Source organism: Castor canadensis, chromosome 12, assembly GCF_047511655.1.
Source record: "Castor canadensis chromosome 12, mCasCan1.hap1v2, whole genome shotgun sequence".
NCBI classification, from domain to species: Eukaryota; Metazoa; Chordata; class Mammalia; order Rodentia; family Castoridae; genus Castor; species Castor canadensis.
Window position 1 is genome coordinate 21,869,604 of NC_133397.1, and position 22,257 is coordinate 21,891,860.

The 22,257-nt window shown below is 40.0% G+C and overlaps 1 protein-coding gene across 2 annotated transcripts in view; it reads right to left on the bottom strand.

The window, feature by feature from the left end:
- Nucleotides 1-22,257, bottom strand: part of Asxl2 (ASXL transcriptional regulator 2) — a 134,573-nt gene that overhangs the window by 71,399 nt on the left and 40,917 nt on the right. The window lies entirely within an intron of this gene.

A 22,257-nucleotide genomic window follows, 5' to 3' on the forward strand; every position in this document is an offset into this window, starting at 1 on the left:
AAACCAAGTGGGTAGAGTCAGATGGCTGTTTGTCCCTTGTTTTTAATCTCACAATTATGTTTGTGCTTTTTTTTGTTTTATAAACAGTAATGGAGCATATATTATTACGTGGTTTAAAAGAAAACCTTGATTTAATCTTTCAAGAACTGTTCCATTTTTAGTTTCTTCTTAAGAAAAAAAAAGTTCCCAATTTGTTTTAAAATATTTAGGCACTCCTTTAGGTTACAATATTGTGATGCAGCAGGACTTGTGAATAAGACATTCACATGTGAAAGACGACTTTACTTGTTATCCGAGTAAGCAGAATAAAGTGTGTATATGTACATAAAATGTAAGTAATCTTAACTCCATTGTGCAGTGCCTTTTAGATGTTCCACTTTCTATAAAGTCTTCAAGTTTTTGCATATATATTATATATATGATGTAATGTTATAGAAATATATGTATAACATACATAATTTTTTCCATGGGTATCTGATAGCTCTGTATTTTGTTATAGAAATTGAAAAAAAATTTACCTCAGAAATTTAAGTTAAATTTAAAAAAAAATACTTTTAAGTTAAAAAGGGGGGGGCCCCCCACTTGTGGAGTGTGGTTCAAGTTGTAGGCCCTGAATTCAAGCCCCAGTACTGCAAATAATTAACAGGGCTGAGGGTGTGGCTCAAGTGGTAGAACTCCTGCCTAGCAAGCATGAAGTCCAGAGTTCAAACCCTTGCCCCAAGTACCACACACACACACACAAAAAGGCAGTATAAACCTGAGAAAAGTCAGTAATACAATGTAGACAATACTGATCAATGAAACTGAATGAAGTACTAATAAATTCCAAAATATGGATTAACCTCAAAAGGCTACATTATATGATTCCATTTACATAAATATTCAGATGTGGCCAAGTTACAGAAACAGAAAGGAGGTGGGAGGCCTAGCGATAAGAACCAGTATTAATTGTGTACAGGTATGATGGATCATACTGAAGTGATGAAAAAATTCCAAAACTGTTATGAAAAAATTCCAAAACTGGGTTATGGTGATGATTGTAAAACTTGGTAAATTTACTAAAAATCCTTGAATTGTACAATAAACATGGGCATATAGACTATAGCTCCATAAGGTTGTTTTTAAACAAAAAAACAAACAAAACATGAAAAAGAAACTGATTTGGGTCTTATTCATTGAACATTTACAAACTACCTATTGTGTGACAAGTGCAGGTGATACAAAAGAGGAGGTAGATGGGGTCATAGCACACTCACCTGTATCCCATCTACTGGAGAGGCTGAGGTGGGAGTATGTGAGTTTGAAGCCAGCCTGAGACTCTGTCTCAACAACAAGAAAAACAACCTGAAACTCTACAACCACTAAACAACAATCAGCCTCTCTCCCCCTAGTTGCTATACGATTACTCTGGGCTTCATATTTGTGGGATCATATAGTAACTGTCCCTTTCTGGCTTATTTCGCTTCACATATGCCTTCAAGATTTATCTATGTTGTAGTATATGTCAGAATTTCTTTTCTGTATAAGGCTGAACAATATTGCTCTGTATGTATACACCACATTTTGCTTATCTACTCATCTATCAGTGGATATCTGGGTTGTTTCCACATTTGGACTGCTGTGAATAATGCTGCTATGAACACTGACTTAAACCAGTGTTCAAAGTCTCTGCTTTCAATTCTTCTGCACGTATACCGAGAAGAGGAATTACTGGTCAAATAAAACTCTACTTAAAGAATCCTTAATTTTCATTTTACACAACTATCTCTCTGGTCTCAACACCTACTTAACAAGAATCAGATACACCCACAGGTTGACAAGGTGCTTCATAGGTGATGGAGTCCATTTATGTACAGATGATTGTCCCTACTATAAAACATTCAAAAAGGCCAGGCACAGTAGCTCAAATTTGTAATAGCAGCTACTTGGGAGGCACAGATGGGGAGATCACAGTTAGGAGGCCAGCCTGAGGCAAAAGTTATTCAGAAACCATCTCAACAAATAAACAGGGCATAGAAGACAGCACCTGACGTTCCAGCTATGTAGGGAATACAGGTGGGACGACCGAGGTCCAGACCACTCAGGGCAAAAACTTGAGACCCTATCCAAAAATAGCTTCAAAAATAAAAAGGAGACTGGAGGCGTGTCTCAAATGGTAGACAGCCTGCTTTGTAGGCAACAAAGCCCTGAGTTCAAACCCTACTTCACCCAAAAAAAAAAGGGGGGGGGGAGGTTTACAAGCAACCTAAGTGCAAAGCCCTGAGTTCAAACTCCAGTACTGCCAAATAAAATAAAATTTCAAAAATATATGAACAGAGTCAGATGCCAGTGGCTCATGCCTGTGATCCTAGCTACTCAGGAGGCAGTGATCAGGAGGATTGCAGTTTGAAGCCAGCCCCAGGCAAAGAGTTCACAAGACTCTATCTTGAAAATCCCATCACAAAAAAAAGGGTTGATGCTCTGGCTCAAGCAGTAAGAGTGCCTGCCTAGCAAGTGTGTGGCTCTGAGTTCAAATCCCAATGCCACCAAAACCAAAAAAATGTAAACATAACTGCCCAGTCTTTTGCATGAGCATGTAACGTCGTACCTTACCATGTCCTCAGCATTTCCAACTATTCACACTCTTCCTTAAGCTAAACCAAGTATGTTTTCTTAGACTTCCACACTGCAATCTTGATTTTACAATGGCAACCATGAAAAGGTCCCATGGCGGGATCGTTTCTTTCCTCTTTGTGACTTTCCACGATTTGAAACTTCCTAAATGATCTTGCAACAAATTATCTTTGAAAGTGAGGAAAAGAAAAAAAAGTTTTGACACTGTTTCTTTATTATTCCAGTGAAAGTCTATCCAAGTGTTTTAAGAGTCTTTATAGGAGACTCTGAAATCTCATCCTTTCCAGACAATTTTTGGTCTGTTCATGGCATTCCTACTGCAACCAATCTAAAGAATCTTAAAGTCAGAGGTGTGGCTCAAGGGCTAAAGCGCTACCTAGCAAGCACAAAGCCCTGAGCTCAGAGCCCAATACAGCCACAAAAATTTTAATACCATACATTTTTACTGTCTGGCCTCAAAATTCATCCGCATCTTCTGATACTTACTATCCCCCTTCAAACCTTTGATGAAGACCTTTAAACAACTTCATCAGCTGAACTTACTCAATCCTAGAGAAGGATACTCCCCCTTCAGAGACTACCCTGCCTAATCCTCAATGTCTTATATATTTATCCTTCAAAGCTCAGTCCCCTGAAGTTCAATAGGATTAAATAATAGACTGAGACTTCAAGGTTAAAGAAGTGTGGCAGTTTGCTTGAATGCCATCATTTGAATTGAATTTTAAATGTAAAGGTAAGTAAATTTATACTCAACATAACCAGAGTCTTTCACTCACATGATAAACAAACACACATATCTATACACATACACACAACACACACAACACATGCTCTGTAATCATTATCCACATAGATACTCTCAAAATTCAATACATATGCTATGGTGTGAATATGAAATATCCCCCACAGGTTCATGTGTTAGAATAAACTGGTCCCAACAGTGGTGCTATTTTGGGCAGTTCTGGAAAACACTGGAAGGTGGGGTCTAGTTGGAGTAAGTAGGTCACGGGGAGGCATGCTTTTGAAGGTTATTCTGGTCCCCAGTTCTGTCCTCACTCTCTGCTTCTTGTTTGCTATGAGGTGAACAGCCTGCTCCTCCACCTACTCCTGCAACCCATGAAGTTTCTGACTCACCAGGGGTCCAGAATTGACAAAGCTAAGGACGATGGACTGAAATCTCTGAAACTATGAGCCAAAATAAATCCTTCCTTCCTCAAGGTGTGTTTGTCAGGTATTTTAGCCAAAGCAACAAGAAAGGTAACTAATCCACCATAAAATTTTAAAATGAAAAATCGATTTTTATGGCATGCTTAGCTGCCTTTATAAACAGAGACAGAACAAAAGGAGACTCAAGAACACCCTTATGTATGAAAAAGCAAGTTTTTATCATTGTGAAGAAATTACCTAATTAATAAATACCTGGTAGACTTTTAATTTTTGTATCTCTATACTCTTGAGTAAAACTCTCTGCCTTCCCTTGATACATTACATATAAGTCCACCAATGATAGATTCTTTTGGGTTAACAAATAATCTGCTTAGGAAGAAAAGAAGGAAAGAGAGGGGAAAGGGGGGGAGGAGAGGGGAGGGGAAGGGAGGGGAGCATAACCACACCTGGCTATGCTTCCAACACTTGGGAGGCTGAAGCAAGAGGACTGTAAATTAAAGTCCAGCCTGGGCTATACAGATAGACTATGTCTCAAAAAACAGTAACACTATAAATGGGCCTGGCATCAGTGGCTTACCCCTGTAATCCTAGCTACCTTGGTGGCTGACATTAAGAAAACTGAGGTTCAAGGCCAGCCCAGGCAAACGGTTTGTTATGAAAAATGCTGCTCACAAAGAAAGCTCATGAGAAAAGTCTCACGTCCATAGAGCAAAGTTTAACGGCAGGCCCAAACTGCCAGACTGGCCGGGCAAAAGATGGCACAGCAGCGAACCTGGGCCAGGCGTGGCTTTTATAGAAGGGGGAGGTTAAGGAAGTTAGCGCATGCGTGGTAGTCTCTGGTAGGGGTGAGACTGTCTTAGAGCACAGGAATTCGTCCTTCGGAGTTTCTCAAGTGAGGTCTGAGGGTAAAATGGCTGCCAATTTATAAATGGCGACATTATTGTTCTATCATTCCCCCATTTTTTTCTTTAATAATGATGAGGGTAGGGGCTGAGGCTCAGGAATTGGGGTAAAGCATCGGTCTCTTTAGCTGCTTCCTGCTGGCAGGGGGCATTGTATGGGGCAGGATCCTCAGGCTCCTGTGTCCTGGTGGGGGTCCTCAGAGCAGTCCTCTCCTCTGGACGGTTTTGGAGAGGTTGGTATCCCTGGAGGTACAACAGGTTATATTTTTGATTAGCAATAGCAGACATGCAGTGTGATACAAGGGAGGAAGCTTAAGAATAGGACAGCAAGAACATAGGCGTTAGGATGGGCATTGGCCAGGAGAACCACTGTGAAATGTTGTTCCCTAGACAATTTCAAGAGTCCTCCAATTCCCTTCTCCATTTTTCTAACTGTTCCTTGAGAGGTGTCACCACTGGGGGAACCCATTGAGCTTGACAGCAGTGGGTGTCATGAGAATGACCAGATGAGGGCTGGTCCACCGAAGTCCCAATGGAGAGGGCAGAAAATCCTTTGAGGAGAACAAGATGCCCTGGTTTAACAGAAATTGTTATAGGGTGGGGCAGGATCTGGTCTGCATGCTGTCTGAGAAGTTCCCTGAGAAGGTTAAGATAAGGCAGGTAGTCAGCCAGAGGAGGAGAGTCTGTTGGAGGCAAGTTTTCTAAGAGAAATGGATGGCCATACATTATTATTTAAGACCCAAATATGAATATTAGGAGAGCATAAAAAGGTGTCTGCAAAGGGACTGCACACCTAGGGATCTAAATTCTGTAAAATCCTGCAACTCCCAAGCTTGCTGTAAGCTGTCTTATGGTATGGGGGGAGGGAAACGGAAGATTGGGTTGATGCACTCATGACTCAGGGAGTGAGTCTGTCCTTTTCAGGCCACACCTAGGTGGGTGAACTGTGGGAGGCAGGGGCTGTCAGGATTTAGGTTAAATGTAACATCTTTGGATAAAAGAGAGTTTTACCTCATTTTGTATATAACTTTGTAAATATTTGTACCATATTTAGATAGAATATAGACAAAACACTGTTACAAGGTGGTCATTTAAGACACATAAGCAAATATGTAAATGAACTCTGATTTAGTAGTACTTAAAGCTTGACAAGATCAGCAGAAAACACAAATAATTTTTTTGATAAAATCTTTCTCTGTAACGATTTTTTGTAGATGTTACTCAGAGCAGAACAATATTAAGATAAGCTTATTTTATAAACATACAGGATTTGATTTTAGTTTGACATGACCCTAAAAATCTTTTAGGCAACTCTTAGATTATAGTCAACTTTAACACACATCAAAGCTTTTTATTATACACTTATAAAACTTACTCAGACCTTCATATAACATACTACACCCTTAGATGGCTTGTCTTTATCCCTCCTATTTAAAACAAACTTTAGGATAAACCGTTCTTTAAAAAATCCTCCCTCATCCAAAAACATTTCTTTTTCCTTTAACTTCTCAAAAAATACATTCACTACCTATTTATATCCTTTCCAGTTGTTTACTTTGTAACTTGTATTTTAAAATTAACTTTTATAAGAATTTTAAATTTATTATATGGGCTGGAGCAACTAATTAGTAGCCCTTGGTGTTTTTTAAGGAATTTATGATAGGCATAAGGCTTTGTCCTCTCTTAGACTTGAGGGGATATTGTTTTGGGTGTGGAAACTGTGAGGGATTTTTGAGTTTTATGTGAATAGGGAGGGCCATTCTGGCTCACCCTATACTCATCTCATCAGTCCACACTGTGGAATCTCTTTGTTCCTGAAGGAGGGGGCAGCAGAGATAGCTGCCTGGGGGGAAGAGAACTTGAGCTTTTAATTGAGATAGTAAATCCCGCCCCAGCAGGGACATTGGAGTTTGAGGTACTATGAGGAAAGAGTGACAGAAGAGGAGGTCTCCCCAAGAGCAGGACAGAGGCTGGGTAAAATAGCACTGTAGGGGCTAGCCAGATTTGCCCTGAATGATAACTTTTGTCATTGGACCGGGGACCAGGAGAAAAAGGTAAAACAGAGAAACAATCTCCACTGCCTAGGAGGAAAATGATCTTTTGTTTTTCTGCCATAATGGCTACCATGAGGCTCCTCAACATCGATGCCAAGAAGTGGAGTATGAACAGGAGGCTGGGACCCATCAATCCATAGGAGGTGGCACCTCGCCTTCCATCTGGAGGCAGGGGCACTTAAGACCTCCAGTGGTTACCTTTGCAGAGAGGGCAGGGTCCTGGTTGGGGGTGGGGCTGTCTCCCGGGCTGTACCCCTTTAAGCATTCTCTGCAGAAATGCCCCTCCTGTCCACCATGGTAGCAAGTTCAGGATACAGGCCCCAATCAGGTGGGGCCTTCTCTGAGAGCAGCAATGAGGCCATGGTGTCTCTTATCTTTTTCTTTCCTGTTAATAAGGTCCCAGACATACAGACCTAGCTATAAATACAGACATGGCTAGCTGTATTACTTGGTTCAATGACTTTTTCCCTTCAGCCACAGTCTTTGAGTTTTTTACGAATATCTAGGGCTATTAGAAATTTATCTTTGAGGAGAACCTCTCTCATCTGTGACTCTGGGTCCACTGTGGTATGCTTTCTGAGGTCTCTGAACTGTTCTGGGCCTCAGTTTCCTCACTTGAAGAATGAGGGATCTGGTCTAGGTTAAACTACTTTCTATCATTATGAGATGGCTGAAGTGATATTAATGCCACTTATCTTCCTTACCATTATTTTTTTTTTGGGTTTAGTAATGTTGGGGAATTGAACCCAGGGCTTTGTACATGCTGAGCAGAAATTTTTTCATTGAGCTACTTTGTCAGCCCCAAGTATCTTTTTTTTTTTTGGCTGTACTGGATTTGAACTCAGGTCTTTATGCATGAAAAGTGGCACTCTACTGCTTGAGCCATATCATCAGCCCCTTTTAGTGTGGCTCTGTCAAGGGGACTGCCTGTGCCCCTGTAGGTAGGCATGTTTATTCCCACATTTCCAGGTGCCATGGGTATTGGGGCTCACTCTAAATGGTAATCATTTTTAACCTGAGTGGTTTGGGAACCTGAGTGGTTTGGGCTAGAACCCATTGCTTTTCTAATGAGAAAAGAGTCTGGTATAGTAGAAGCATAATATCCTTTCATGTCAATTGAAAGGTTTGGATCACAGAGATAAAGGCTTGAATGTATTTGTCTGGGCATCAGTATAGCTGTCCAGATGTTTTTAAATTTCCCTTAGATCTGATAACTGGAAGGGGACATAAGACTTGCCCTCTTCCTACCATTGCCTGTTGAAGAGGGAAGCACTAGTGTTAATATTTGGAGGGAAAAATTTATGTTGAGGCCAAAGGTATAGAAAATTTTAAATGAGAAGTTTAGAGACCATGGTAATGTCTATTTTGTTATTTCTGGAACTATAACCTTGAGCTAACAATTGGCTTACAAGGGCTGGGTCTGATGTCCCAAGGTGTGAGGTGGGGCTAGGAGAAGGGCTTGTGCAAGGCGCCACTCCTCCCCCCACCCCATAAACCCAGGACAAATGACCCTGTCTGCCTAGGCCTGATCCTGTGGCCTGTCGCCCCTCCCCTCGTCCTGTGTACTCTGTGCACATTTTTTTCTACGGGAAGTGGTGGCAGGCGGCAGCCATCGCCATGTGTGGCTGGCGGCCCAGGATGTGCTGGGTCCTCTCTATGAATTTTCTTAGCTATGGCAGGCATTTTTGCTGTGTCCAGGAGCCGGCATCCTGTGCACAGGTGTGCCTGTTTGCTTTCCCTCCTCCCCTTGTAGGGGCGGAGTTAGGGCGTGAGCATGGCAACTACAGTTTTTTGTAAGCACTTTTTGTAAAGCAGCTGATTTAAAGTTACTTTAGACTGAGAAGCCTGGCAAACTAGTTGGAATAACTTAAGTCATAAGGTACCATGTTACAAGTTTTTCATGGGAGGCAGGGTCCCAGTAAGCCCAGGGAGGGGAAGGCAGACAGAGACAAAGGACATGTGGTGAGACCATGGAGGAAGCAGAAAAAGTGTCCTAACATCTTAGGTAAGGAAAGGGAAGGCAGAGCCTGGAGGCATGACACACGTCTGAGGGATTAGCCATCATCTGTACCTCTAGATCGCTCACATTGACTGGTACTGGAACACTTTGAGCAAAATGAAACCTCTACTCTAGTGTCGCTGAATAAACCCCGGGCTTGGTCTCAGCCCACAGGGAGGGAGCATGAGCTCCCTAGAGCCAGAATCGCCATGAAGCCAGAGTTGGCAAGGAGTGGCTGGTTTAACTCCATGACGGGAAAGTTGCTCAGGAAGATAGGAAGAGGCAGGAAGCATGAACAGCGCAAGAAGTCTGCTTACATGGGGAAGGAGGAGGTTTCAGAGAGGAATTGGTTGATTTAGAAACTGGTTTAGAGACTAATAGAATCTGCACAGGGGAACAGAAATTATAGAGGGAGAGTATGGTGCAGAGATAGGGAAAGGATTGGACGTAGGAAAGTTCCTTCCATTTACTAGCACGCTCATAGAGATTGTATAAATCCCTTAAAATACTGGGATTGAAAGTGCCATTAAGTGGCCATTTGGAGGCACTGTCTAATGGGTATTGGGGCCAGGCCTGACTACAGAGAAAAATGAGCTTTCAGGGCTTAAGATCAGGCGTGAGGCGTAGGGGCCCAAGGTTGGCCAGGAGACATCCCAATGGGGAGTCTGAAGGAATTTGGGACAGTCCAACTCCCATGGTGAGGCCTGACCTGAGGAGAGATACGGCAGGCATCCCCAAAATATCAGGTCCTCAGGAGAGAGAGAAATGTGGAACATCCAGAGGGAACGTCTTCACCATGGGGGGTCCACAGTCCCTAGCGGGGAACTCGGTTCCCAGAGACAAGAGCAAGCTGTGACCTAGCGCTAGGTTTTCGAGGAAGTGAGAGAGAGAGAGACCACAGCTCAGCATGTGAGGAGGACTCGCTGAGAGAGAGAGAGAGAACCTTGAGGGAAGATTAGCCGGTGGTGGATGGCAGTTGGAGGTGCGCTGGGGAGGAGGAACTTCCCTGTGAGCTAGTGAGAAAGTGGCGTTTTCTAGGATCGGGGGTCCCAGCAAAGCAGCTCAGATCCCAGAGGAAGGGAATGTGAGGAGAGAGAGAGAGAGCAAGTGAGCGCACACGGGATGGGGTGGGGAAGGCTGGGAGAGCAAGGTCAGTGCCAGGAGCTCACCCGATCCGAGTCACGGCACCAAATGTTAGGAAAAACACCGCTCACAAAGAAAGCTCATGAGAAAAGTCTCATGTCCATAGAGCAAAGTTTAATGGCAGGTCCAAACTGCCAAGATGGCCAGGGAAAAGATGGTGCAGCAGTGAACCTAGGCCAGGCGTGGCTTTTATAGAAGGGGGAGGTTAAGGAAGTTAGCGCATGCGTGATAGTCTCTGGTAGGGGTGGGACTGTCTTAGAGCACAGGAATTTGTCCTTCGGAGTTTCTCAAGTGAGGTCTGAGGGTAAAATGGCTGCCAATTTATAAATGGCAACATTATTGTTCTATCAGGATTGCTAGACCCTATCTTGAAAATAATCAGAGCAAAATGAACTGGAGGCGTGGCTCGAGTGGTAGAGCACCTGCTTTGCAAGTGCAAAGCTTTGAGTTCAAACCTCAGTCCCACCAAAAAAAAAAGTTTTTCAATTTAAAGGTTTAATTTAAAAAGTAGCATCTGACTTATCTATATTTAGTACATTGTTATGCTCCCAAAACATATCATATCAGACATATCATATCAAAACAAATGGGATCTAGGCATGGTGGATCATGCCTATAATCCTAGCACTTGGGAGGCTGGAACAGGAGGACAGTGAGTTTGAGGCCAGTCAGTGACAACCTATCTCAAAAGAGGAAAAATGCAAAACAAACAAACAAAGAAACAACAACAAAAAGCCACACACACACACAAAACAAAACCGGACAAATGGGAAATAAGCTACCGGAGACAGGGGGAAGGGTGTGCAGGAAACTATTCTAACAGTCATATGGGGAAAGGAAGTTCCAGAATGAAGGGCCAAAAGAACAGCAGAAGGGCACACAACAAGTAAGGAAAGTGATTTAGGAAATGGCCTGGAAAGGGAGATCATAAGAACAACAACAGTATTCCTTGAGGAGTCTGCTTCTTTACTCTCAATCCTCTCAACACTTATTGTGCCATTACTGTCCTTCATCCCCAACCATTACTCATTTAAAAAACTGTGCCATACCACTAGCAACAAGTGAGTAAAATGAAAGGAGTCCATGACTCCATCTTCTGTTTTTTTTTTTAAGCAAATCTATAGAACTACAAGGTTTAATTTTATTTTAGAATAGACAATCACCAACTCTTGGTACAGAAGGACCCTGCCCAACAAAGCAGTTTTAGGGTCAGACAGATGTGAGTCCAAGCTCTGTCACTATCTAGCTACATAACTACTCTCTGTCTCAATGTCTTTCCTGATGAGAAAAAGACTTCACAGGGCCTATGTAAGACTAAACGTTATACGCAGGAAGTACCACGTTCCCACTTTTTTTTTTTCTGTTGTATACTGAAGTTTGAAGTCAGGGCCTTTTGTACTTGCTAAGTTGGTGCTCTACCACTTGCACCACGCTCCCGTCCTCTTTGCTGTTTTTATGGGTAGGGTCTCTGGTTTTTGCCTGGACAGTCCTGGACTGGCATACTGTTTATGCCTCCCACACAGTTGTGATGATAGGCACCTGCCACCACATCCAGTTTACTGGGTTGAGATGGGGTTTCACTTTTTTTTTTTTTTTTTTTGCCTGAGTTGGCCTCCAATGCAGATCCTCCCAATCTCATCTCCACCTTTCATGTAGCTGGGATTACAGACATAAAGACCTGCCTTGGGTCTTGGCTCCCATCTTAGCCAAGGCCATTTTCACTACTGATTTGTTATAGCACCTAGTTTTTTCTTTCTTTTTTTTTTTCCTGTGTGTGTGTTTTTTTTTCTTTTATTCATATATGCATACGATGTTTGCGTCATTTCTCCCACCTTCCCCCCGCTCCCTCCCTTACACCCCACCCCCTCACTATCAGGCAGAAACTATTTTGCCCTTATCTCTAATTTTATTGAAGAGAGAATATAAGCAATAATAGGAAGGACCAAGGGTTTTTGTTAGTTGAGATATATAGCACCTAGTTTTTTCAGTCTTATGGGCAACAACCCAGCTGTGGAAGCTTCTTCTACCCTCTCAAACAGAAGCAGCAGAGATTACTAGGGGCCTCTGTAGTATCAGATAAAACAAGCAGACCAAAATAGCAAAGCAAAGGCTCTGAACCCTGAGTTGTTATAGAAACACAACCACCCAAAGAGGTCTAGGACTTACATGATAAATCTATGGTGACTGCCTGCTTAAATAAAAGACTTAATAGACGCAATATCTCCTAACATAACATCCCAAATACCCAGGACTCAACAAGAAATCACCCATCATTCCAAGAACTAAGAAAATCACAATTTAGAAAACCAAGTAATGTTAAGACTGACAGATACTGAAATTCTAAGACAAGAACTTCAACATAGTTTTTATAAAATACTTCAAAAAACACAAATTTTCTTGAAATGACTGAAAATCTAGAAATGTGAGCAAAGAAACAGAAAGTTCTGAAAGACAGAAATTACAGAATTGAAAAACACATTAAGAAATTTTAAAGACCATAGGATGGGCTCAATAGTAGAGTGAAGATGACAGAATACAGAATCAGTGACTTCAAGGACAGGTCAATGGGTTGGCAGAATGGCTCAAGTGGTAGTAACACCCACCTTGCAATAACTGAACCTCAGGAAGCAAAGGGATAGTAACAAAAGATTTAACGTACATATCATTGAAAGTTATAAAAGGGTTAGGGTTTTTTTTCAAGTAGAAAGAGTATCCAAAGAATTAATGGTTGAAAACTTCTCATTTGGTTAAAGAAATAAATACACAGACATACGAAACTTGAGTAGAACCTAAATAAGATAAACCATAAATAACTCCATGCCAGTCAGGCACTTGTGGCTCACGCCTATTATCCTAGCTACTTGGCAGGCTGAGATTGAAGGATCACAGTTGGAGGCTAGTCCAGACAAACGGTTTGAGAGACCCTAATGTCCAAAATAACCAAAGTAAAATGGACTGGAACGGTGGCTGAAGTGGAGAGCTCCTGCTTTGCAAGCACAAAGCCCTGAATTCAAACCGAAGTCCAATCATAAATAAATAAATAACTCCATACCAAGATACATCATAATTAAACTTTTGAAAACTAAATCCAAAGAAAAAGTCCTAAAAGAAGACAGAAAGAAACAATATATTACCTACAGAGAAATGCCAATTCAAATGCCAGATTTCACATCGAAAACCAGAGGCCAAAAAGAAGTAGCACATTTCCTAAGTGCTGAGAAGAAGATTTCTACATCTAGTAACTATGCCTCAGAAATAAACAAAAAATAGAGACAGACCCACGAAAGGAAAACTAAAATAACTTGTCACTAGCACACCTACTGTTTTTTTTTGCAGTATTCAATTTTGAACTCAGGCCCTCAAGCTTGCTAGGAAGATGCTCTACCATTTGAGTCACTCTACCAACCCTCTTTTGTGTTGAGTATTTTTGAGATAAGGACTCATCTTTTGGAGGGAAAAGAAGGGCCTCAAACTGTGGTCCTCCAGATCTCTGCCTCCTGAGTAGCTAGGATTACAGGCCTGAGTCACTGGTGCCCAGACAGACCTATTCTTAAAACAATAATTAAAGGAAGTTCTTCAATAGAAAGGAAATAATAAGGAATTTTATAGCATCAGGAAGAAAGAAGGATAAACAGGAAGCCGGAGTGGATGTGTACTATTCTCCTTGGCTTTCATATTTTGCAATTGGAGAAAAAAATTAATACCATCCCAATACTCAAGAATCTAAATGGAAATAAGGTTTCTACATTTTACATGAGGTAGTAAAATAATGATGCCAGTAAACTGTAAGAAATTAACGTGTGCATTATAATACCCAGTAGAAACACTAAGTAAACCATACAAAGAAATACAAAGGAATACACTACAAATAAATCAAAATAGATAGTAAAAAAGGAAATAAACAGAAAGCAATTAAATAAAATGCTAGGTTTACACTTGCATATGAATAATTAAACATAAATGGTGTGAGCACAAATTAAAAGGTAAGAACTGGCAGAGGAGGAAGAAAAAACAATCTAAACAGTATGTAACTTACAATAAATTCATTTCAAATTCAAAGAAACTCATATATTGCTAGTGGGACTGTAAAACAGTAATGTCACTCTGGAAAACGACTTGGAAATTTCTTTAAAACTAAACATGAAACCAAGTGTGGTGGTTCATACCTGTACAACAAGAAGCAGAGATTCCTAGGAGGATTGCAAGTTTGAGGCCAACCTAGGCTATAAAGCAAGACCCTGCCTCAAAAAGAACCAAAAAAAAGAACAAAAACTAAATATGCACTTACCATAAAACCTGGCAATTGCACTTCTGCACATTTATGCCAGACAGAAGCCTTATTTGGGATAGCCAAAAAATGAAAACAATCCAGATATCCTTCAATGGGTAAATGGTATAGACACTGTGGGACATTCAAGTCATGGGATACTATTCAGCAGCAAAGAAGACCGAACTGCTGAGGAGAAGAAGGAGACATGGCAAAAAAGGGGAAGAAAAGGGAGTACTCCTGTTGATACTGTTCGGTTCTTTAATTGTAATGATGGAAACATGAATCTATAAATGATAAACCCTCACAGAACTACACACATATTCACAACCTGCAAGGCATACACTCAACTGAGTAAAACCTGGTTCAACTTATCAAAAGCAATATTCTGGCTGTAATACTGTGCTATGTATTACTCAGAAATTTTTCTTTTGTTCTGGTGTAGGACTGGGGTTTGAACACAGGCTTTCACACTTGTGAAGCGGGTGCTCTACCACTTGAGTCAAACCTCCAATCCATTTTGCTCTTATTTTGGAGATGGGGTTGGAGGGGCTGTCTCATGAACTATTTGCCCTGGCTGGCTTCGAACCATAAACCTCCTGATCTCAGTCTCTCAAGTAGCTAGAATTACAGCCATGGGATACACAGCTCAGTTTATTTTGTTATTGTTGTTATTTTAGGATTTTTTTGTGGTTGTTGCTAGTTTTTTGTTTCTGGGTGTATTTTTGTTTGTCTGTCTGTTTTTTGTAGCACTGGTATTTGAACTGAGGGCTCTGTGCTTGCTACACAGGAACTATACTTCTTGAACCACACCTTCAACCCTAAGGGTTATTTTTTAAAACTTCTTGTGACTTGTTTTTCTGTTGTACTCTAATTTTCTACAGTGAGTCATGTAAGGGACATCTGTTCCTTCTGTCCAGAACTCTTTTTCTGGAAAGAACACTGACTTTTGCTCTAGGGAAATATGCTCTACCCCACTAAAAGAGTCTTGGAGACTGGGTAGAGAGACTCGTTCTTCCTTGAATTTTAACCTTGAGCAAAACAGACAAACATTAATTCATCCCAGCTGAAGTACTTTGATGAGACTACCCATTATTAGTTCTAGCCTGTCTAATCTCTGAAGCTGAGTTCATTCTCTTAACTCCTGAGGCTGTTTTCTTTCCTTTAAGCTTATGATATATGCCACAGGAATCTTGCAATAAATCTCATTTTTCTTAAGCTATGGATATTTCATTCCTATTATTCGTACCTTAAAAAACCCTTCAAACAATAGGAACACAACAAAAATTTACCTACTTTTTAACTTTTTAATTATAATTTTCATTTTGTAAGACCTTAAGGTATCTTTCATAAACTGTTCCTCAAAAATCAACAAACTTGGCTGGGCACGCCTGTAACCCTAGCTACTCAGGAGGCAGAGATCAGGATGGCGGTTTGAAACCAGCCAGGGCAAATAGTTCAAGAGACCCTATCTCCAAAACAGCCAACACAAAAAAAGGGGGGCTAGCTGAATGACTCAAGTTCCAAGTTCAAACCCCAGTACCACAATAAATAAATGAACTAACTAAATAAATAAACAAACTTAATAAAGTACAAATTTGTCTTGCTTGCTTTTTTCGGTGGGCAAAAGGGTAGGTTTTGGGTTTGAACTCAGGTCCTCACTTTTGCTGAGCAGGAACTCCACCACTTGAGAAACATTCCTAGCCCAGTAGAGTAGAAATTTACATGAAGCTACAAAGATTAAGTTCCAACTATAAACAAGTGTGCCATGTGCAAGTGACATGAATATACAAGTTCCCGTTCTCAAGTCACACAGGCAAGTTCAACGACTGCTAAAACAGAGGGTTACCTAAAATGTTACACCAACACACACAAAAATCCAGACTCTGAATTTTAAGCTATTCTGGCCTGGGTTTAAATAAGTTATCAGTCCTGTAAAGGATTTAACAATATTTTCTCGTAATTAGCCAGAGCACAAACATACATTTTCAAATTTATAGCCAATAAGCAAATGTTAACCTACACATTTCTAATCTTTTAATTACTTTCATCATTAATCTGAAGAACAGTAGATATTCCAATGCCAGTAAGTCAAATGATATAATAAACCTTATTGTTTTTAAAATTATGGCCAAATAATGATTATAAACTGCAAGAGCCAAAAAGGGCACATTTAATGAAAAAAACACTTATATATCACTATTATAGTTTCTGGGCTAATTGTTACGTTTTACAAAGTAAAAATCATGCACCCAAAGGTAAGTTCAATGAAACTTATAAAAGTGCTTTAAAACTACGTAATACTTCTTTAGAATAAAGTAGTACTTCTTACCTTCTGGAGTTGGAATGCACCCAAGAAAATGAAAGGAGGGAAAAAAAAAGTTTTTTCATTATAAAGCAACAATAAGGTCCCAATTACTGTCCCCTTCCCTCCCAGCAATAGTCACAATCCCTTAAATTATCGCCAACCCCCATTTTGCTACACAAACATTGGTATCTTTAAATTTTACAGGTTAGTTCAAAATATCACTGTCTAAAAATTCGCAATGAAATCTGCTAATAGCGTAAACCACTCCAGAAGACCATTAAGTACAAGGCACAGCATGACTACTGGAGCAGTCAGTGTTCCTTATGAACACAGAGAGTATTCCTCATTCTTTAACAGTCTTCCCATGCATTTCATCTCAAGGAGCCATCAAAAAGCCATCAACTATAGACCCTACGCTTTACTAGCTTCCCTTCACCCACAATGGAATTCATTGTGCACTCAATAACAATAGATAAGAATATTTGTTTTTTGTCAATACGGAAGCATTTTGTTTCTGTTTCTTTTCCAATATTAGTCCTTTTTGACATTCCTACCAAGTTTGCATGCTTGAAAGCAGACTGTAACTAATATATAAGATGTAGGCTTAACCTACAAAGGCACGAGCTAATCTTAGGTAAAAATGATAACAACTTAATAAAAAAATGTACTTCATTCTTAAACTAAATCACTTCAAGGCAATTCAGCTTGGCAAACAGCCAAAAGATCTATGCTGAGATAATGATTTCTTCTAAAAGGAATGAGAATGCTGACTTTACTTCCTTTGTTATGTATACTTTTGCGTAAGGGGGAGAAAATTCCATACTCTGATCAGTTTTTGGTAGAAGGTGAGCTAAAATATATAACCTTAAATACCATGTGAGATTATCTTATTCACAAGTAAATATATTAGTATCAATTAGACATGATGAAGTTCCCTCAAAACAGGAATGTTTCAATCTGTTTATTGGGTGTATTTCTGGATGGTTTCCAAAATTCTTTATAATCCCAGGCCTACAGGAATTTACTACTTTGGTTGGGATAGAAGACTGAAAGAAAACTTACTAGGTAACAATTTTGAGCTCTGCAAAACAGCAATCCATAAAGGCCTACTTAAACATTTAGGTTTTGTTTGTTTGTTTGTTTGTTTTAATGTACTGGTTCTTGGAGGGAAGATAAAGAGTACTGAAAGGGTGAAAATGATCAAAGTATATTATATGCATGCAGAGAAAAATCACAATGAGCCCCTCCACTATAAAATCAGTATGTGCTTAAAAAAAAAAATGTGCTGGCCCTTTCAGAAGCCATTCATTAGTATAGTTTTTTATTTCAAATTATTCCAGAAAGCAATTTGTAATTAGACAACAACCAACTTAATGCTATTATATGTCAGTACACAGTAAGTCTGAAGAATAATAGAACAGATTTATTAATAAGAAGAGTAGGGAGACCTATGGATGCAAAGGCAGTATGATATACTGAAAGAATAAAAACCAGAAGCAATAAGCCTGAATTCTAATTTCATTGAACTACTTGAATGATATTTGCCAAGTCTAAATCCCCATGGGCCTTCATTCTTCAATAGTAAAATGGGATGTAAACTGTATCTTTTCCAGCTGCCAATGTTTTATAACTAAAGTAACATGACTGATATGGAAAGGGGTAAGAAGAGAGAAAACGAAGAATGCAACAGAGATCATTCATTTTGGAGTATTGTTAATCACAAGTATCATGTTGTAATATAACTAGATAAATTTTACTGGCAAGGAATGCATGCCCACGTCATCCACGTACTACTATGTAAGTAGCCCTTAAGACTTCCTTTCAGGTCATTTCCCATGAAGAACCAGTGACTTAGACACTTCTTGGCTTCTTTCAGAGGTAACAAGTAAAAACCAACCTAATTTAGAAGCTAGGCAGTTGCCATACTCATTCATTAGCTTTGTAACTCAGTGTTATAATGTGATAGAGGGAAAGGGAGATGGAGGAGAAAAAGATCAATATTACTAATTATGGGCTGGCAGAGTTGCTCAAGTGGTAAAATGCCTGCAAGCACAAGGACCTGAGTTCAAACTCCAATACCTTGCTCCCCAAAATTTACTGATTATATGAACCCTCTGGATCAGTTATGAATGGTCCAACTCAGAAAATGATCAATTTGTGGATGATACATTCTCCTAACTTCTTTTTGTATTTCTACATAAATGGGAATATAGGAACAACTAGTAAGACAGCAATATCTGAAGAACTAATACTATTCTTCTCTTCTTTCCTAAATAAAAATCATCTAAGCAGAATCAGGATAATGCCTATGCCTGTGAGGCCCTGAGTTCAAATCCCAGTGCTGCCCACCAAAAAAGGTAATGCTGCACAACTAGCAAACTGAACTGAGCAAAACAGATTATGAAAACTCTGAAGAGCTTTTACAATTGAGTGTTGAAGAAGCCATCTGTAAACCTTAATGGCACCCACAGCTGATGGCAGGGGAAAATGAGTCTATAATAGAAATAATAATGAGTGATAAAGGATTAGTAGGAATGGCTTCAAAGAATACATAAACATTTGTTCTATATGCTATTTTGGTGTGCATGTTCCATCACAGCACATATGCTGAATGTGTATGCTTAGTTGCCTTGACATCAGTTATAAAACCACTTCCCCATACTTTGAATAGCTCTCGTTGCTCTTAATATAGCTCAAAACATGCGGTGGGGGTGGGGAGGAGCACAAGACACCCCTCAATGAATTCCCAATTAACTAACCTCCTCATATTCTCAGTTCATCCCTCAGTTTTTCTTCACACAGTAAATAGAAGAAGTTCAATCAGGAGGCCTTTAAATAAATTTTTACTTCCTCCCTTCTTTCACCTCCCATATCCAAGCCATCAGCAACCAAGTCCTGCCCACCCTACCTGAAACACGTATCACAGATGTGACTATTCTCTCCAGCTCATTTATATTCACATTCTTCAAAGCACTATATATTATCTTGCCTAATGTACTGCAACAGCCCCCCATTGTCCTTTTCTTCTTCTAACTCCTGACCACAACTTATTCTTTCTCAAGTAGTGTATAAGGTTTCATCTTAGATATAAACCTGACTATAAACGATCTTGCTCTTGTCAAATGCAAGTTTCTGAGGAGGTGTTATTATTTCCCAGTGAGGACTGACTACACGTTTGAATAGGACAATGTTTAAACATTTAACTAGGTCATTGAGTTCACACTGCTTCGCTGAGTTCTAACTGCATCCATGTACTGGGAACAAGAACCAGGCTCCAATCATGGAACTAGCCAACACTGAAGTTTCATATACCTAATCCCAAGACACCTGTGTTTAACGGCCTACACCATACTATTGTGATAATCACCCTTATTGCACTTTTCAAGAACTGGAAAATAAATTCTACACCAAGATCTTACAATAATTCTGACTTGAAGTCTGTGGCTTAAGGTTCCATGAATTTAAAGCTCAATGCAATTTTGTTATTTAAAATTGACTTGGACTTTTGGTACTAATGAAGACCCAGCAAGCCAACAACATTCCCACCTCAGCCTGACACAACTGAATTCTGGACAAAAAACACAAAAACTAACTTCCCACAAGAAAACTGTACAGAAATGTTCATAGTGGCCAAATGTCCATCAAAACATGAATGCATGAACAAAATATGTCATGTGTGCATACTTTTAGCAATAAATAAATGAAGTGCTAATAAATGCTGTTATATGGATGTCCTTTCAAATCATCATAAGTAAAGGAAGAAGCCAGACACAAAGATCACATATTGCATGATTCCATTTGTTTGAAATGTTCAAAGAAGGTAAATCCACTGAGACAAAGTAGAAGTGCAAGACTGGTGATATGGAGAGTGGGAAGTAGTAGATAACAACTACTGGGTGCTGAAAATGTAATATACTAAAATCTACTGAACTACACACTTTAAAATGTTGACTTCCATGGTACATGAGTTGTATCTTAAAAAGAAACTACCTAAAATGATGAAAATTAAGAAAGCTGGCAAGCCAGGTATAATGGTGTATCCCAACATTCAGGAAGCTGAGGCAGGAGGACCGTGAGTTTGAGGCCAGCGCGGGCTACATGTCCAGATCTATCTCAAAAAATCAAAAAACAACAATAAAAAGATAAAAAACAACAAAAGAAAAGGAAAACTGGCATAATGAGGAGGAAAATAAAAACCTGATTCATATGGGGAGATGAAGTAAAGAATTTACCCTTACCCAAAAACGGTATTTTTGGCTGCTAGAAGGTAATCAATCACTAGGCTCAAGAAGTGCCTTGGGCTGGCCAGTGTAACCTGGGTTAGACTTGGGTCAGTGGGTATTAGCTGAACTCTGGAGGAACCAAGGATCAGAAGCTGCTATCAGACATAGGGGCAACCAAGCACACAACAGGCTGGAGCCTAAATAAAACCCTAGACGCCAAGGCTTGAGTGAGCGTCACTAAATGGCAATAATCCCCACGTGCTGTCACTCTTTGATGCCTGTAAAGTAAGCTGTCCTGAGTGCACGCCCAGAGGACAACCAGAAGCTGTGTTTGTACTTTACCATGACTCCATCCTATGTGTCTTCCCTTGGCTGATCTTGTTCTGTACCCTTTTCATGCATCCTTCCCACTGTCATGAGTAAGGCTTTCAGTGAATTACGTAAGTTCTTCTAAGAAAATTAATAAACTTTGAAAGTCTTCCCGGGGGACCTCCAAAATATGCAGTTGGCCTAATTAGTAAAGGCAGTCATATGGACTATTCCCTCTAAATTACCAGTTAACTAAACTCTTACAGAATGAGTTTCCCAGCTTTTCTCTCACCACACCCAAACAAAAGGTCTGGTCTGGACTTTACTTCTGCTTCTGGAAGGTAATCACAAGGTTAAAAGGCAGGTCTGATCTAGGGAGATGCACTGCTGTAGCGAAATGTGAAACTCAGACGCCCTGTTTTCTGGGCAGAAAAAAAGGGTCTTTATGTGTACTAAGTTTTGAGGGGGAGAGGAGACAGAGGAGAAATGACAGAAATCCCGATTCCAATGTACAGCTGGGGCTTATCCCAGAGCTGTGCACACTTGTGCATTCTCAACCAACAAAGAAAAGGCTCTGAGAACTGAGAACTGAACCAATGCTCAGACCTCAGACTAATTCTCAGAAGCACACGCACAGGATAGGCAGCAATCAGCAAGCAGATTGCCTTAAAATGGTTAATACAGCCATACTTGCAGAAGGTGAGAGAGAATGTATAGTTTTTAAATATCTGGGTCAACTGTCTAGTTTAAAAAAAGAAAAAAGAGGGGCTGACAGAATGGCTCAAGTGGTAGAGCGTCTACTTAGCAAGTGTAGCACCCTGAGTTCAAACCCCAGTGCCACCAAGAGAAAGAAAAGAAAAGAAAGAAAAGAAACTACCATTGCCAGAGGTTTTGAAAAGAAAAAGCCTAAAACATAGTATTAAAATTCAAAATGACTAGAATACTATCGTAAATTTGTCAATATGCAACAAGTCAGGAAAAAGTGAGGAACTCTCAGAGGAAAAGACAACACATGCCAATCTGGAAATTATGCAGATGTTAGAATTATAAGACAAAAACTTTAGGGGCTGAGGGGAGGGGTGTAGCTTAGTGGTAGAGAGTTTGCATAGCATTCCTGAGTCCCTGGGTTCTATTCTATCCTTAGCACACACAAGCACGCACACACACACAAATTAAAGAATTTACTACATATATTTCATAAGGTAAAGATAAATGAACTTGAAATTATGGAAAGACAAGCTTTCAGCAAGAAATTGAAACAATTTTTAAAAA